An 18,923-nucleotide genomic window follows, 5' to 3' on the forward strand; every position below is an offset into this window, starting at 1 on the left:
AATAGATGGAGCTCCACGTACACCATGCAATGCTGTGCCAACCAATAGATGGAGCTCCACGTACACAATGCAATGCTGTGCCAACCAATAGATGGAGCTCCACGTACACAATGCAATTCTGTGCCAACCAATAGATGGAGCTCCACATACACAATGCAATACTGTGCCAACCAATAGATGGAGCTCCACGTACACAATGCAATACTGTGCCAACCGTTAGATGGAACTCCAAATACACAATGCAATACTGTGCCAACCAATAGATGGAGCGCTACGTACACAATGCAATGCTGTGCCAACCAATAGATGGAGCTCCACGTACACAATGCAATGCTGTGCCAACCAATAGATGGAGCTCCACGTACACATTGCAATGCTGTGCCAACCAATAGATGGAGCTCCACGTAAACAATGCAATGCTGTGCCAAGCAATAGATGAAGCTCTACATACACAATGCAATACTGTGCCAACCAATAGATGGCGCTCCACGTACACAATGCAATGCCAACCAATAGATGGAGCTCCACGTACACAATGCAATGCTGTGCCAACCAATAGATGGAGCTCCACGTACACAATGCAATACTGTGCCAACCAATAGATGGAGCTCCACGTACACAATGCAATACTGTGCCAACCAATAGATGGAGCTCCATGTACACACTGCAATGCTGTGCCAACCAATAGATGGAGCTCCACGTACACAATGCAATGCTGTGCTAACCAATAGATGGAGCTCCACGTACACAATGCAATACTGTGCTAACCAATAGATGGAGCTCCACGTACACAATGCAATGCTGTGCCAACCAATAGATGGAGCTCTATGTACACAATGCAATACTGTGCCAACCGTTAGATGAAGCTCCACGTAAACATTGCAATACAGTGCTCAACCAATAGATGGAGCTCCACACACGCAACGGTGTGCCAACCAATAGATGGAGCTCCATGTACACAATGCAATACTGTGCCAACCAATAGATGGAGCTCCACGTACACAATGCAATACTGTGCCAACCAATAGATGGAGCTCCATGTACACAATGCAATACTGTGCCAACCAATAGATGGAGCTCCATGTACACAATGCAATACTGTGCCAACCAATAGATGGAGCTCCATGTACACAATGCAATGCTGTGCCAAGCAATAGATAGAGCTCCACGTACACAAAACAATACAGTACACAACCAATAGATAGAGCTCCACATACACAATGCAATACAGTGCTCAACCAATAGGTGGCGCTCCACATACACAATGCAATACAGTGGTCAAGCAATAGATAGTGCTCCACGTACACAAAACAATACAGTGCTTAACCAATAGGTGGCACTCCACATACACAATGCAAAACAGTGCTTAACCAATAGATAGAGCTCCACGTACACAACGCAATCCATTTTGCAGTGACTCTACCAGATAAAATACACACAACTTTAAGAGTTTTTAAAGATTCTGTAACTAAACCGAAAATGTGATGAATTTAACATTTAAAAAAATCTGCTGTTTTAACATAACTTTTGCAAACCTTTTCAATTAACAAATAAGTATTGTTAATATAAATTCTCAGATTTTTTTCCGTTTGTTATTCTCAGATTTTGTACTATTACATCCAGGAATTAAAATGGATTTAGCTATGATTTTACAATGTCACTTAAAGAGAGGCAGTCTGAGCACCATAACCACTACCGCTCACTGCCACTGTCCCACAAGTCTTGTGGCGTGACACCATCGGTGGTCTCCCATGTGCCTTTAGCCTAGCAAATTGCTCAGAATATTGTACTTCAGTAATATCGATTCTGTTCACTCATTGGCTGATGAAATCAGCTGACATGCTTAGCCAATGAATGCCGTCCAAACTTGGACAAAAAGGATCTTGCTAATGCGGAAGTGTAGACAAGCGCTGTGGACATCTGAACGACATTGGTCTGTGTCAAAACAGCAAAAAAATGTAGGTCATTCACATTGATGCTTTGTCCTTCAAATAAATCACTATTGTGGCACTTTGTGCACACAGCATTCTGTATTGTACTCCTGATCAAGCAACAGGGTGGAGTTTACAGCCGTTTAGTTGCCAACTATCCTGGCAACTTGCTGGTCATGTGCTTTTACTATTTTCCCACAGCCTATTACAGTCCCAGGGGATTCAGGAAAGAACTGATGGGGGCTAGGGAGAAGTGCTGGGGGCTGGGGAGAGGTGCTGGAGGCCAGAGGGAGCACTTCCGAATTCCCAGCAGCTTCCCTGGGACACAGACTCCAGCTCTGCTTCACGTATGTTAGCTCTGCCTCCCGCTCGAAATCTCTGCCCCTGCTAAGAAGCAGACCTCGCTGCAGGAGGAAGAGGCCCAGCAAAAGCCTCCAGTGCCAGGTAGGCTTGATATACTCAGCCTTGTGTGTGTATGTGCCTGCTAGTCAGAAAGCTTGTGTGTGTGTCAATGAGCTTGTTTGTAGTGAGCTTGTTTGTGTGTCCGTGAGCTTGTGTGTGTGTGTGTCAGTGGGCTTGTCTGTATTGAGCTTGTGTGTGTGTGTGTGTCAGCGAGCTTGTCTGTAGTGATCTTGTGTGTGCCAGCGAGCTTGTCTGTAGTTAGTTTGTGTGTCAGTGAGCTTGTCTGTAGTGAGCCTGTGTGTGTGTGTCAGTGAGCTTGTCTGTAGTTAGCTTGTGTGTGTGTGTCAGTGAGCTTGTCTGTAATACATTTGTGTGTGTCAGCGAGCTTGTCTGTAGTGACCTTGTGTGTGTCAGTGATCTTGTATTTAGTGAGCTTGCGTGCAGGGTCGTCTCTCCGCCTGGGCACGTGGGGCAGTTGCCCGGGGGCTCCACAAGCATGGGGACCCCACCGTGATGTCCATGTGCCCAGGCCGACAGAGGAGACCTGTCCCTTGGGCAGGTGATCTCCCTCACATGCCCAAGGGACCTTCGTTAGTGATAGGGAGGCAGAGCATGCTGTGCAGAGCGTTGCCGCGTGTTACCATGGCAATGTGTGTATTCAGCAGTCTCTGTGCATGTGTTCGTGTGTGTGCATTCAGTGTAGTGTATGTATGTACTCAGCAGTCTGTCTGTGTGTACTCAGCAGTCTCTGTGTGTGTGTATTCAGCAAAGGGTGTGTACGTGTATTCAGCAGTCGGTGTGTGCGTGTATCCAGCAGTCTGTGTGTGAATCTGTTCAGCAGTCTGTGTATATTTATTGTATGTATGTATTGCATTTGTTGGAGGTACAATAAAGCTTAATTTTATTGATAATTTTTTTTTCCCCGTGAGTTGTTGTGTAGGAAGGGTCCCAGTGCACTGCTTTGCTCGGGTGCCCATATCGCTGTTAAGATGTTACTGCTTGTGTGTGTCAGTGAGCTTGTATTTAGTGAGCTTGTGTGTGTCAGTGAGCTTGTATTTACTAAACATGTGTGTGTCAGTGAGCTTGTATTTAGTGAGCTTGTGTGTGTCAGTGAGCTTGTATTTAGTAAACATGTGTGTGTCAGTGAGTGTCACGACTACTAGTGTGGTCCAGCACGCAGAAACTATGTAAACATATACATATACAAGGAATGGAAAATAAAAGGACAGAGCGTAAACCGGACCTTAGAATGGCCGGACTAATACGCTAGAGACAGAGAATGGTCAAAGGGAAAGCCGAGGTCAAGGAAGCCAGAAAATACACAATACCGTTTACACAAGCCAAGTCAGGGAAACCAGAATACAGAATAACCAGGGAAAGGCCAAGATCAGGATACCAGGAAATCAGATACACGAATATAGAGCACTCTCAGGAAACCAGGAAACGGAAACCACGACAGGGCAAGGTACTGGGGTGAGTTAGGGATTTAAATATCCCTCTCTATGCTCTGATTGGTCAGAGGTCGACCTCTGACCCCAAAACGTGCGTGTGCGTTGATGTTGTGACGTCACGCACACGTTAGTATAATTTTCGGGGGTGGAGCTAGAGATGGACGCGACCACGCGGTCAGCGCCATCTTGGATTTCCGCGCGATGCCCGCAAGACCTGGGGGAGCGGTTGCCGGCTCGCAGGTAAGCTCGTGTTGTCGGCGAGGCTGTGCCGGTCGGGCACGGCCGTGTGACGACGGCGGGCCGGCGACCGCAATAGTGAGCTTGTATTTAGTGAGCTTGTGTGTCAGTGAACTTGTATGTGTCAGTAAGCTTGTATTTAGTGAGCTTGTGTGTCAGTGAACTTGTATTTAGTGAGCTTGTGTGTGTTAGTATGCTTGTATTTAGTGAGCTTGTGTGTGTCAGTGAACTTGTATTTAGTGAGTGTGTGTGTGTCAGTGAGCTTGTCTGAAGTAAATTTGTGTGTGTCACTGAGCTTGTTTGTTTGCGAACTAATGTATGTTCTATTGTATAGACACAACTCTCTGACTGAAGCACATCTGCACAAGATCTTTCTATATTTGTACTTGTACTGACAGTGTCACCACTGATACCCAACTCACCTTGTGATAAAATGAACCTGCTATAGATGTTGTGCTGCGAATGTATCTATCGCACACCAAGGATGATGGTACTGTTGGTGGGAACTTGGTGTTATAAAGGTCTACTCAAGAGAGAATTGCAGGGAATTGTGATGGAAATTTCAAACTTTAGGCAGAAATACTGTAGCTGAATGGGAGTATTTTTCCAACTCGGCTACTTTGGCCTTAGTTTAAAATTACCTTCTCAATTCCCTGTATTTCTCTCTTTATTGAGTAGACCCTGTAATCTACACCACGATAAGTAGGCAGAGATTAATAATGTGGGTTGGACATAGTGGGCGGAGCTTTGCGGCAGTGGGTGTGGTAAATTTTCAAGGTAGTAATTGGTAGCTGTGCTGCAAAGTGTCCCTGGACATTTTTTTTATATTGTTGGCAACAATTATATCTTTCAGGCTTGTTTAAAACTTGACCTCATTTACACTGTGGCTACATGTGTTCTCGCAAGGCTGGGGGCATGTTTGCAGGCTGTAGTGGTTATAGTGCGTTGAGTGTCTCTTTAAATAATATACCTTACACGATAAAAATGCAAACGTTTATTTTATTGTGACAGATTCTTTTTTTTTTTTATTGGGGGGATTATTCACTAAACAATTAACTGCGCTAAAGTGAAACTGAAGCTACAAAATAGCTGATCTGGAAAAAGAAATCTTAAACTGAGCTATATCCCCAGTCTCACTTGTTTTGCCTTAAATTTTACGAATTTCCCACAAATCACTGTTTTGTACATAAACTCCAGCCATTGGTTTTCCTAGGTACTCCTACCTTCTGGAGTAAATACTTGTTTGAACAACCTTTGACATTATAGTAAGAAGCAATAATTATTGCTGTGAGGTTTTGGCTGGGACGCCGACATCTTTGGACAGCTGGATCTTGCAATCTCTGCCAATTCTCGGTAAATTGGCACAGGCTCTGTTAGACTGGAGAAAGAGCTATTTTTAAAAAGCATCACATATTTTTGGACGTCATCGTCCTGGTGGACCCAGATTGCGTAGACCCAGATTGCTTATAGCCTGACACAGATCCTCCGCTAGATTTGGCCATTACCTTGCACTATCCCCCATGTACATAAAGCTGCACTGACAAGATGGGGACCAAATGAGCGAGGGTGCCTCCTCAGATGGATGTTGGGGGGCTAAGCGGATCTTCCTTCATGGGATCTCTGACACCTGGATATTATATCCAAAGTAATTAAAAACATTTTCATAGCAATAATAAAAAGGCTTGCTCTCAGACTAGCTAGGGAAGCACTGTGGACTAGACAGAGGTCTAGCGTTCGAAGCTGAAGGGGCAAAAGCTTAAGAAAATAAAAACTATTTTTTAATAATCCTTTTTATTGTCATTAATTCTTGTTATTATAGCTAACAATACTTTTAGCCTTGCTTTGGCTTTATTAACACATTAACTGCTGCTTCTGTAAAATAGAAAATGTGTTCTGAATTTTAAGGCAGGGGAGGAGGCTTTCTCAATGGCTTTGGCGGACATTTTGTCTTCCGGCAGCCTTATTGCGCCAGTATTGCGCTTACTCTGCGGTGCACTTCACTATGGGCCTTTTGGACCTGTCAGTCTGGGCCTCAGCCTAGCAGGATCATCAGCTGCCTGGATTCACACTTCTACATGTGCAGTGTTGTTGCATAAGGTGAACCTTACTATATATTAAGTATATATAGTATATATACCCTATAGTATGAATAGGGTGTATGAGGGAGGTTCTATATAGAGACACAGACCCTGTAACAGTTCTATAGTATAAATAGGGTGTATGAGGGAGGTTCTATATAGAGACACAGACCCTGTAACAGTTCTATAGTATAAATAGGGTGTATGAGGGAGGTTCTATATAGAGACACAGACCCTGTAACAGTTCTATAGTATAAATAGGGTGTATGAGGGAGGTTCTATATAGAGACACAGACCCTATAACAGTTCTATAGTATAAATAGGGTGTATGAGGAAGGTTTTATATTGAGACACAGACCCTGTAACAGTTCTATAGTATAAATAGGGTCTATGAGGGAGGTTCTATATAGAGACACAGACCCTGTAACAGTTCTATAGTATAAATAGGGTGTATGAGGGAGGTTCTATATAGAGACACAGACCCTGTAACAGTTCTATAGTATAAATAGGGTGTATGAGGGAGGTTCTATATAGAGACACAGACCCTGTAACAGTTCTATAGTATAAATAGGGTGTATGAGGGAGGTTCTATATAGAGACACACACCCTATAACAGTTCTATAGTATAAATAGGGCGTATGAGGGAGGTTCTATGTAGAGACACAGACCCTGTAACAGTTCTATAGTATAAATAGGGTGTATGAGGGAGGTTCTATATAGAGACACAGACCCTGTAACAGTTCTATAGTATAAATAGGGTGTATGAGGGAGGTTCTATATAGAGACACAGACCCTGTAACAGTTCTATAGTATAAATAGGGTGTATGAGGGAGGTTCTATATAGAGACACAGACCCTATAACAGTTCTATAGTATAAATAGGGTGTATGAGGAAGGTTTTATATTGAGACACAGACCCTGTAACAGTTCTATAGTATAAATAGGTTGTACGAGGGAGGTTCTATATAGAGACACAGACCCTGTAACAGTTCTATAGTATAAATAGGGTGTATGAGGGAGGTTCTATATAGAGACACAGACCCTGTAACAGTTCTATAGTATAAATAGGGTGTATGAGGGAGGTTCTATATAGAGACACAGACCCTATAACAGTTCTATAGTATAAATAGGGTGTATGAGGAAGGTTTTATATTGAGACACAGACCCTGTAACAGTTCTATAGTATAAATAGGGCGTACGAGGGAGGTTCTATACAGAGACACAGACCCTGTAACAGTTATATAGTATAAATAGGGCGTACGAGGGAGGTTCTATACAGAGACACAGACCCTGTAACAGTTCTATAGTATAAATAGGGCGTACGAGGGAGGTTCTATATAGAGACACAGACCCTGTAACAGTTCTATAGTATAAATAGGGTGTATGAGGGAGGTTCTATATAGAGACACAGACCCTTTAACAGTTCTATAGTATAAATAGGGTGTATGAGGGAGGTTCTATATAGAGACACACACCCTGTAACAGTTCTATAGTATAAATAGGGTGTATGAGGGAGGTTTTATATAGAGACACAGACCCTGTAACAGTTCTATAGTATAAATAGGGTGTATGAGGGAGGTTCTATATAGAGACACAGACCCTATAACAGTTCTATAGTATAAATAGGGTGTATGAGGGAGGTTCTATATAGAGACACAGACCCTGTAACAGTTCTATAGTATAAATAGGGTGTATGAGGGAGGTTCTATATAGAGACACACACCCTATAACAGTTCTATAGTATAAATAGGGTGTATGAGGGAGGTTCTATATAGAGACACAGACCCTGTAACAGTTCTATAGTATAAATAGGGCGTATGAGGGAGGTTCTATATAGAGACACAGACCCTGTAACAGTTCTATATTATAAATAGGGTGTACGAGGGAGGTTCTATATAGAGACACAGACCCTGTAACAGTTCTATAGTATAAATAGGGTGTATGAGGGAGGTTCTATATAGAGACACAGACCCTATAACAGTTCTATAGTATAAATAGGGTGTATGAGGGAGGTTCTATATAGAGACACAGACCCTGTAACAGTTCTATAGTATAAATAGGGTGTATGAGGGAGGTTCTATATAGAGACACAGACCCTGTAACAGTTCTATAGTATAAATAGGGTGTATGAGGGAGGTTTTATATAGAGACACAGACCCTGTAACAGTTCTATAGTATAAATAGGGTGTATGAGGGAGGTTCTATATAGAGACACAGACCCTGTAACAGTTCTATAGTATAAATAGGGTGTATGAGGGAGGTTCTATATAGAGACACAGACCCTGTAACAGTTCTATAGTATAAATAGGGTGTACGAGGGAGGTTCTATATAGAGACACAGACCCTGTAACAGTTCTATAGTATAAATAGGGTGTATGAGGGAGGTTCTATATAGAGACACAGACCCTGTAACAGTTCTATAGTATAAATAGGGTGTATGAGGGAGGTTCTATATAGAGACACAGACCCTGTAACCGTTCTATAGTATAAATAGGGTGTATGAGGAAGGTTTTATATTGAGACACATACCCTGTAACAGTTCTATAGTATAAATAGGGCGTATGAGGGAGGTTCTATATAGAGACACACACCCTGTAACAGTTCTATAGTATAAATAGGGTGTACGAGGGAGGTTCTATATAGAGACACAGACCCTGTAACAGTTCTATAGTATAAATAGGGTGTATGAGGGAGGTTCTATATAGAGACACAGACCCTGTAACAGTTCTATAGTATAAATAGGGTGTATGAGGGAGGTTCTATATAGAGACACAGACCCTGTAACAGTTCTATAGTATAAATAGGGTGTATGAGGGACGTTCTATATAGAGACACAGACCCTGTAACAGTTCTATAGTATAAATAGGGCGTACGAGGGAGGTTCTATATAGAGACACAGACCCTGTAACAGTTCTATAGTATAAATAGGGCGTATGAGGGAGGTTCTATATAGAGACACAGACCCTGTAACAGTTCTATAGTATAAATAGGGTGTATGAGGGAGGTTCTATATAGAGACACAGACCCTGTAACAGTTCTATAGTATAAATAGGGTGTATGAGGGAGGTTCTATATAGAGACACAGACCCTATAACAGTTCTATAGTATAAATAGGGCGTACGAGGGAGGTTGTATATAGAGACACACACCCTATAACAGTTCTATAGTATAAATAGGGCGTATGAGGGAGGTTCTATGTAGAGACACAACAGTTCTATAGTATAAATAGGGTGTATGAGGGAGGTTCTATATAGAGACACAGACCCTATAACAGTTCTATAGTATAAATAGGGTGTATGAGGGAGGTTCTATATAGAGACACAGACCCTGTAACAGTTCTATAGTATAAATAGGGCGTACGAGGGAGGTTTTATATTGAGACACATACCCTGTAACAGTTCTATAGTATAAATAGGGTGTATGAGGAAGGTTTTATATTGAGACACATACCCTGTAACAGTTCTATAGTATAAATAGGGTGTACGAGGGAGGTTCTATATAGAGACACAGACCCTGTAACAGTTCTATAGTATAAATAGGGTGTACGAGGGAGGTTCTATATAGAGACACATACCCTGTAACAGTTCTATAGTATAAATAGGGCGTATGAGGGAGGTTCTATATAGAGACACATACCCTGTAACAGTTCTATAGTATAAATAGGGTGTATGAGGGAGGTTCTATATAGAGACACAGACCCTGTAACAGTTCTATAGTATAAATAGGGTGTATGAGGGAGGTTCTATATAGAGACACACACCCTATAACAGTTCTATAGTATAAATAGGGCGTATGAGGGAGGTTCTATGTAGAGACACAACAGTTCTATAGTATAAATAGGGTGTACGAGGGAGGTTCTAGATAGAGACACAGACCCTGTAACAGTTCTATAGTATAAATAGGGTGTATGAGGGAGGTTCTATATAGAGACACAGACCCTGTAACAGTTCTATAGTATAAATAGGGTGTACGAGGGAGGTTCTATACAGAGACACAGACCCTGTAACAGTTCTATAGTATAAATAGGGTGTATGAGGGAGGTTCTATATAGAGACACAGACCCTATAACAGTTCTATAGTATAAATAGGGTGTACGAGGGAGGTTCTATATAGAGACACAGACCCTATAACAGTTCTATAGTATAAATAGGGTGTATGAGGGAGGTTCTATATAGAGACACAGACCCTGTAACAGTTCTATAGTATAAATAGGGCGTACGAGGGAGGTTCTATATAGAGACACGGACCCTATAACAGTTCTATAGTATAAATAGGGTGTATGAGGGAGGTTCTATATAGAGACACAGATCCTGTAACAGTTCTATAGTATAAATAGAGTGTATGAGGGACGTTCTATATAGAGACACAGACCCTGTAACAGTTCTATAGTATAAATAGGGTGTATGAGGAAGGTTTTATATTGAGACACATACCCTGTAACAGTTCTATAGTATAAATAGGGTGTATGAGGGAGGTTCTATATAGAGACACAGACCCTGTAACAGTTCTATAGTATAAATAGGGTGTATGAGGGAGGTTCTATATAGAGACACAGACCCTGTAACAGTTCTATAGTATAAATAGGGTGTATGAGGGAGGTTCTATATAGAGACACACACCCTATAACAGTTCTATAGTATAAATAGGGTGTATGAGGAAGGTTTTATATTGAGACACATACCCTGTAACAGTTCTATAGTATAAATAGGGTGTACGAGGGAGGTTCTATACAGAGACACAGACCCTGTAACAGTTCTATAGTATAAATAGGGTGTATGAGGGAGGTTCTATATAGAGACACAGACCCTGTAACAGTTCTATAGTATAAATAGGGCGTACGAGGGAGGTTCTATACAGAGACACAGACCCTGTAACAGTTCTATAGTATAAATAGGGCGTACGAGGGAGGTTCTATATAGAGACACAGACCCTGTAACAGTTCTATAGTATAAATAGGGCGTACGAGGGAGGTTCTATATAGAGACACAGACCCTGTAACAGTTCTATAGTATAAATAGGGTGTACGAGGGAGGTTCTATATAGAGACACAGACCCTGTAACAGTTCTATAGTATAAATAGGGTGTATGAGGGAGGTTCTATATAGAGACACAGACCCTGTAACAGTTCTATAGTATAAATAGGGTGTATGAGGGAGGTTCTATACAGAGACACAGACCCTGTAACAGTTCTATAGTATAAATAGGGTGTACGAGGGAGGTTCTATATAGAGACACAGACGGTTCTATTGTATATTTTGGAAAAAACAAGACAAAGTGTGAAAAAAGGAAAAATAAAGTGACAGAAAAAGGGGGGAAACACTTAAGAATAATAAAATGTATAAATAAATACATTTAAAACACGAGACATGGTGGGTGGTGGCTGAAAAAGAAACAGAAAATGTAGACTGAGAGAATGTGGAGATATGTTTAAATAAATTAGACTGGATGACAGATACAAAGAGTGGCTAAAAGAGCTAAACAGTCAGAAACCTGGGGAATAGGTTGCACTTATAATAAATACACAGACAGGAGGGACAGCTGGAAAAACGGACAGAGCACACATACAAAATGCACACAGGGCAGTCTGACATAACTAGACAGCCTGGAAGATACACATTAAAAGACAGCTGGAAACAAAGAGACATGCTGGGGAGGGTCTTATAAAAATTGTGTGAACGAGAACTGGGAACAGCTAGTCAGAGATTGAAAACCAGTGAGACAGAGGGGACTGGGTACAGAGACAGAAAGGTAGGAAAGACAGATTGGAATGGGAGAGGAGGTTTGTTAAGAGGGATAACAAGTGACTAGGTGAGGGAGGGAGAATGAGGAAAGGACTGCAGAGGGAGAGAGGGAGGGAGGAGAAACGCTAGCAGAGGTGGGGAGAGAAGAATAAGAGAGGAACGATAAAGGCTGGAGGGAGAGATGGTGACAAATAGACAGAGGGCAGGGAGTTAGTGGAACAGAAAGGGAGGGAGAGTGGAGAAGGGAGTAGTTGGAAGAGCAGTCTGCCAGAGAGACAGAAGGGAATCAAAACATCTTTATCTAGAGGGTGGCGGGCAAAAAGACTGCAAGCATAGAGACTGTAAGAGATGGGAAAAGAGAGACCGGGGAGGGAAAGGCTGGGAACAAAGACTGCTGAATTCAGGGGAATGAATTTAATTGGAAGAGTTCAGAGCAGGGGAGAATAAGAAAACAAAATTATAGAGGAAAAACGATAAAGGATGAGAGAATGAGACACCAAGACACAGACTCCATAACTGGCTATAGTATAAATGGGATATACAAGGGAGGTTTATTATACACTGTGACTGTATAACTAGATATGATATAAATGGGATAACAAGGGAGGTTTATTATACACTGATACTATATAACTGGATATAGTATAAATGGGATATACGAGGGAGGTTTATTATACACTGATACTATATAACTGGATATAGTATGAATGGGATATACGAGGGAGGTTTATTATACACTGATACTATATAACTAGATATGATATAAATGGGATATACGAGGGAGGTTTATTATACACTGATACTATATAACTGGCTATAGTATAAATGGGATATATGAGGGAGGTTAATTATACACTGATACTATATAACTGGCTATAGTATAAATGGGATATATGAGGGAGGTTTATTATACACTGATGCTATATAACTAGATATGATATAAATGGGATATATGAGGGAGGTTTATTATACACTGATACTATATAACTGGCTATAGTATAAATGGGATATATGAGGGAGGTTTATTATACACTGAGACTCTATAACTGGCTATGATATAAATAGGATAACGAGGGAGGTTTATTATACACTGATACTATATAACTGGATATGATATGAATGGGATAACGAGGGAGGTTTATTATACACTGATAATATATAACTAGATATGATATAAATGGGATATACGAGGGAGATTTATTATACACTGAGACTCTATAACTGGCTATAGTATAAATGGGATATACGAGGGAGGTTTATTATACACTGAGACTCTATAACTAGATATGATATAAATGGGATATACAAGGGAGGTTTATTATACACTGAGACTCTATAACTAGATATGATATAAATGGGATATACAAGGGAGGTTTATTATACACTGAGACTCTATAACTAGATATGATATAAATGGGATATACGAGGGAGGTTTATTATAAACTGAGACTCTATAACTGGCCATAGTATAAATGGAATATACGAGGGATGTTTATTATACACTGAGACTCTATAACTGGATATGATATAAAAAGGATAACGAGGGATGTTTATTATACACTGAGACTCTATAACTGGATATGATATAAATAGGATAACGAGGGAGGTTTATTATACACTAAGACTCTATAACTGGATATGATATAAATGGGATATACGAGGGAGGTTTATTATAAACTGAGACTCTATAACTGGCTATAGTATAAATGGAATATACGAGGGAGGTTTATTATACACTGAGACTCTATAACTGGATATGATATAAATAGGATGAACGAGGGATGTTTATTATACACTGAGAATCTATAACTGGATATGATATAAATAGGATAACGAGGGATGTTTATTATACACTGAGAATCTATAACTGGATATGATATAAATAGGATAACGAGGGATGTTTATTATACACTGAGACTCTATAACTGGATATGATATAAATAGGATAACAAGGGAGGTTTATTATACACTAAGACTCTATAACTGGATATGATATAAATGGAATATACGAGGGAGGTTTATTATAAACTGAGACTCTATAACTGGCTATAGTATAAATGGAATATACGAGGGAGGTTTATTATACACTGAGACTCTATAACTGGATATAGTATAAATGGAATATACGAGGGATGTTTATTATACACTGAGACTCTAACTGGATATGATATAAATGGGATATACGAGGGAGGTTTATTATACACTGATACTATATAACTGGCTATAGTATAAATAGGATATACGAGGGAGGTTTATTATACACTGTGACTCTATAACTGGATATGATTTAAATAGGATATATGAGGGAGGTTTATTATACACTGAGACTCAGACCCTTTAACTGTTCTGTGTTACAAATGGGATTTATGAGGTACCCCTCTATACATTGTAACAAAGACTAGTATAAATGGGATATTTGAGGGTGTTTGTTATACAGTGAGACACAGGCGGGAGGCCTCTATATATTGTGACACAGACACAGTCCCGGGGATGAATTAGATATTTGAGGGAAGTGTCTGTAATGAGACACAGATCCCATGGTCAGTAAGAGCAAGGCTCCCATGGACTAAGGCAAACACCTTATACCGTCCTATAGTATAAAGGGATTCTCTACATTAAGACACAGAAGGACTTACTGTCTTATAGTACGCACTGTATATACTATAGGAGTTAGGGAACCTTCTATACCTTGAGACACAGACCCTATAATGGTCCTATTATGTAAATTAGATATAAAGAGAGGTTATTAAACCATAAGACATATCCCCTACTATTGACTCATAATATAAATGGTTCTAAACTCTATAATTAGTCCCATAATATAAACAGGATATAGAAGACAGGTCCAATATCCGACAGTCCTACACTGTAAATGAAAGATATGAGGGACACACCTAAACAATGATACGCATACAACAGTCTCATAGTATAAACAGTTACTAGCATACGTGACATTAGGAGTAATGAGCCAGAGAACAGTACCTTCCCTGTTCTGCCCACAGTTACCCCGTTGCCCCATGACCCGGGCTTACACACCTGTGTATCTGCCCTTCCTCGTTCTTGGGGAGTCCAGCGTGGCATCTTCAAGAGTGAGGGTGATTGTACGGGCTGCTTACATATACATCTGTGCCTTTGATGTAAGTCACAGGCAGAAGCAGTGGATCTGGGATATTTGCTGGAAAGTTAAGTATGAAAGGGAAGAGACTGGGAGTGTATGGAAGAAAGTGGCCAAGGTTTGAAAGTGATGTCTGGGCTGTAGAGAGGTATTTAGCTCTGGGTACAAGAGGCCAACAGTGGGCAACAGAAATAAAAGTAAGATATAGAAAAACACACAGTGGGGAGGGTAGGGGAATGTGAGGGTCAGGATTAAAAGTAATGAAATATAACAGAAGACTATGATGGTGCTAGGCAGGTGTTGGCGAGGGGAACTGGATGTAAGGTCAGGGATGTGACTGAGCAGGTGTATGGGGTCTGGGGGGATGCAGGGTGTAGGGGCAGGAGAGGGGGCTGGACAGAAGGTCAGGGATGTGACTGACTAGGTGCATGGTGTCAGGGGGGATGCAGGGTGTAGGGGTAAGAGAGGGGGCTGGACAGAAGGTCAGGGATGTGACTGACTAGGTGCATGTTGTCTGGGGGGATGCAGGGTGTAGGGGCAGGAGAGGGGGCTGGACAGAAGGTCATGGATGTGACTGGGGCTGGGGGGATGCAGGGTGTAGGGGTAGGAGAGGGGGCTGGACAGAAGGTCAGGGATGTGACTGGGGCTGGGGGGATGCAGGGTGTAGGGGTAAGAGAGGGGGCTGGACAGAAGGTCATTGATGTGACTGACTAGGTGCATGTTGTCTGGGGGGATGCAGGGTGTAGGGGTAGGAGAGGGGGCTGGACAGAAGGTCAGGGATGTGACTGGGTCTGGGGGGATGTAGGGGTAAGAGAGGGGGCTGGACAGAAGGTCAGGGATGTGACTGGGGCTGGGGGGATGCAGGGTGTAGGGGTAGGAGAGGGGGCTAGACAGAAGGTCAGGGTGTAGGGGTAAGAGAGGGGGCTGGACAGAAGGTCAGGGATGTGACTGGGGCTGGGGGGATGCAGGGTGTAGGGGTAGGAGAGGGGGCTAGACAGAAGGTCAGGGATGTGATTGACTAGGTGCATGGTGTCTGGGGGGATGCAGGGTGTAGGGGTAGGAGAGGGGGCTGGACAGAAGGTCAGGGATGTGACTGGGGCTGGGGGGATGCAGGGTGAAGGGGTAGGAGAGGGGGCTGGACAGAAGGTCAGGGATGTGATTGACTAGGTGCATGGTGTCTGGGGGGATGCAGGGTGTAGGGGTAGGAGAGGGGGCTGGACAGAAGGTCATTGATGTGACTGACTAGGTGCATGTTGTCTGGGGGGATGCAGGGTGTAGGGGTAGGAGAGGGGACTGGACAGAAGGTCTAGGATGTGACTCACCATGGGCATTGTGTCAGGGTGGGATGCAGGGGAGTGGGCTGGACAGAAGGTCAGGGATGTGACTCACCATGGGCATTGTGTCAGGGGGGATGTGTAGGGGCAGGGGACTGGACAGACGGTCAGGGATGTGACTTACCGGGTGCATGATGTCAGGGGGGATGCAGAAGGTCTGGGATGTGACTCACCATGGGCATTGTGTCAGGGGGGATGCAGGGTGCAGGGATAGGAGAGGGGGGTGGACAAAAGGTCAGGGATGTGACTGACCAGGTGCATGGGGGATGCAGGGTAAAAGGTCAGAATAGGTTCAGCAAAGAAAGTGAAGACTAGGATCAGAGAAGTGGTAGTGAGAGTGGAGGTAAGTGTAGGGGCAGCAGTCTGAGGGTGGCCAGAAGGCTAAGGGGTAAGAGCAGGAGAGAGGGTGGGAGAGGTGCAATAAGGGTAAGAAGGCAGCAGAATGTAGGAGGATGGGGTAACAGAGAACAGGCTTCCTCTGGAAATTTCGCTGCTTTATTTGAAGTGCGTAGTGTGCCTGACGTCAGCCCTCTCCCCCCCTCCTCCATCTCTCCCTCCTTCACTCTGTCAGCCTATCCCTGGCTCTCCCCCTCTCACTCCTCCCTGTCATCACACCTCACTCATGGCTCTCTCTATACCTATTGTTTATTTCTCCCTCGCTCTGCATGAAAATAATCTCTCACTGCATGCTGCCACTGCACTCTCCCCACTGCATGTTACCACTCTCCCCACTGCATGCCAGCACTCTAATCACTGCATGCCAGCACTCTAATCACTGCATGCCAGCACTCTCCCCACTGCATGCCAGCACTCTAATCACTGCATGCCAACACTCTAATCACTGCATGCCAACACTCTAATCACTGCATGCCAACACTCTAATCACTGCATGTCGCCACTCTAATCATTGCATGCCAGCACTCTAATCACTGCATGCCAACACTCTAATCACTGCATGTCACCACTCTAATCATTGCATGCCAGCACTCTAATCACTGCATGCCAACACTCTAATCACTGCATGTCACCACTCTAATCATTGCATGCCAGCACTCTAATCACTGCATGCCAACACTCTAATCACTGCATGCCAGCACTCTAATCACTGCATGCCAACACTCTAATCACTGCATGTCACCACTCTAATCATTGCATGCCAACACTCTAATCACTGCATGCCAACACTCTAATCACTGCATGCCAGCAATCTAATCACTGCATGTCACCACTCTAATCACTGCATGCCAACACTCTAATCACTGCATGCCAACACTCTCCCCACTGCATGTTACCACTCTCCCCACTGCATGCCAGCACTCTAATCACTGCATGTCACCACTCTAATCACTGCATGCCAGCACTCTAATCACTGCATGCCAGCACTCCAATCACTGCATGTCACCACTCTAATCAATGCATGCCAACACTCTAATCACTGCATGCCAACACTCTAATCACTGCATGCCAACACTCTAATCACTGCATGCCAGCACTCTAATCACTGCATGTCACCACTCTAATCACTGCATGCCAGCACTCTAATCACTGCATGCCAGCACTCTAATCACTGCATGCCAACACTCTAATCATTGCATGCCAGCACTCTAATCACTGCATGCCAACACTCTAATCACTGCATGTTACCACTCTCCCCACTGCATGCCAACACTCTAATCACTGCATGCCAACACTCTAATCACTGCATGCCAACACTCTAATCACTGCATGCCAGCAATCTAATCACTGCATGTCACCACTCTAATCACTGCATGCCAACACTCTAATCACTGCATGCCAACACTCTCCCCACTGCATGTTACCACTCTCCCCACTGCATGCCAGCACTCTAATCACTGCATGCCAGCACTCTAATCACTGCATGTCACCACTCTAATCACTGCATGCCAGCACTCTAATCACTGCATGCCAGCACTCCAATCACTGCATGTCACCACTCTAATCATTGCATGCCAACACTCTAATCACTGCTTGCCAACACTCTAATCACTGCATGCCAACACTCTAATCACTGCATGCCAGCACTCTAATCACTGCATGCCAACACTCTAATCACTGCATGTCACCACTCTAATCATTGCATGCCAACACTCGAATCACTGCATGCCAACACTCTAATCACTGCATGCCAGCAATCTAATCACTGCATGTCACCACTCTAATCACTGCATGCCAACACTCTAATCACTGCATGCCAACACTCTCCCCACTGCATGTTACCACTCTCCCCACTGCATGCCAGCACTCTAATCACTGCATGTCACCACTCTAATCACTGCATGCCAGCACTCTAATCACTGCATGCCAGCACTCCAATCACTGCATGTCACCACTCTAATCAATGCATGCCAACACTCTAATCACTGCATGCCAACACTCTAATCACTGCATGCCAGCACTCTAATCACTGCATGTCACCACTCTAATCACTGCATGCCAGCACTCTAATCACTGCATGCCAGCACTCTAATCACTGCATGCCAACACTCTAATCATTGCATGCCAGCACTCTAATCACTGCATGCCAACACTCTAATCACTGCATGTTACCACTCTCCCCACTGCATGCCAACACTCTAATCACTGCATGCCAACACTCTAATCACTGCATGCCAGC

The 18,923-nt window shown here is 43.1% G+C and overlaps 1 protein-coding gene across 2 annotated transcripts in view; it reads right to left on the minus strand.

The window, feature by feature from the left end:
- KDM6B (lysine demethylase 6B) overlaps positions 1–15,536 on the minus strand; it is a 111,937-nt gene extending 96,401 nt beyond the window's left edge. For both annotated transcript variants that reach the window (XM_063449716.1, XM_063449713.1), the window contains exon 1: positions 14,876–15,536. The gene's annotated coding sequence lies outside the window, so the exon portion shown is untranslated. The remainder of the gene's footprint in view (positions 1–14,875) is intronic.
- Between the last annotated feature and the right edge of the window lie 3,387 nt (positions 15,537–18,923).

Source organism: Pelobates fuscus, chromosome 3, assembly GCF_036172605.1.
Source record: "Pelobates fuscus isolate aPelFus1 chromosome 3, aPelFus1.pri, whole genome shotgun sequence".
Taxonomy (NCBI): Eukaryota; Metazoa; Chordata; class Amphibia; order Anura; family Pelobatidae; genus Pelobates; species Pelobates fuscus.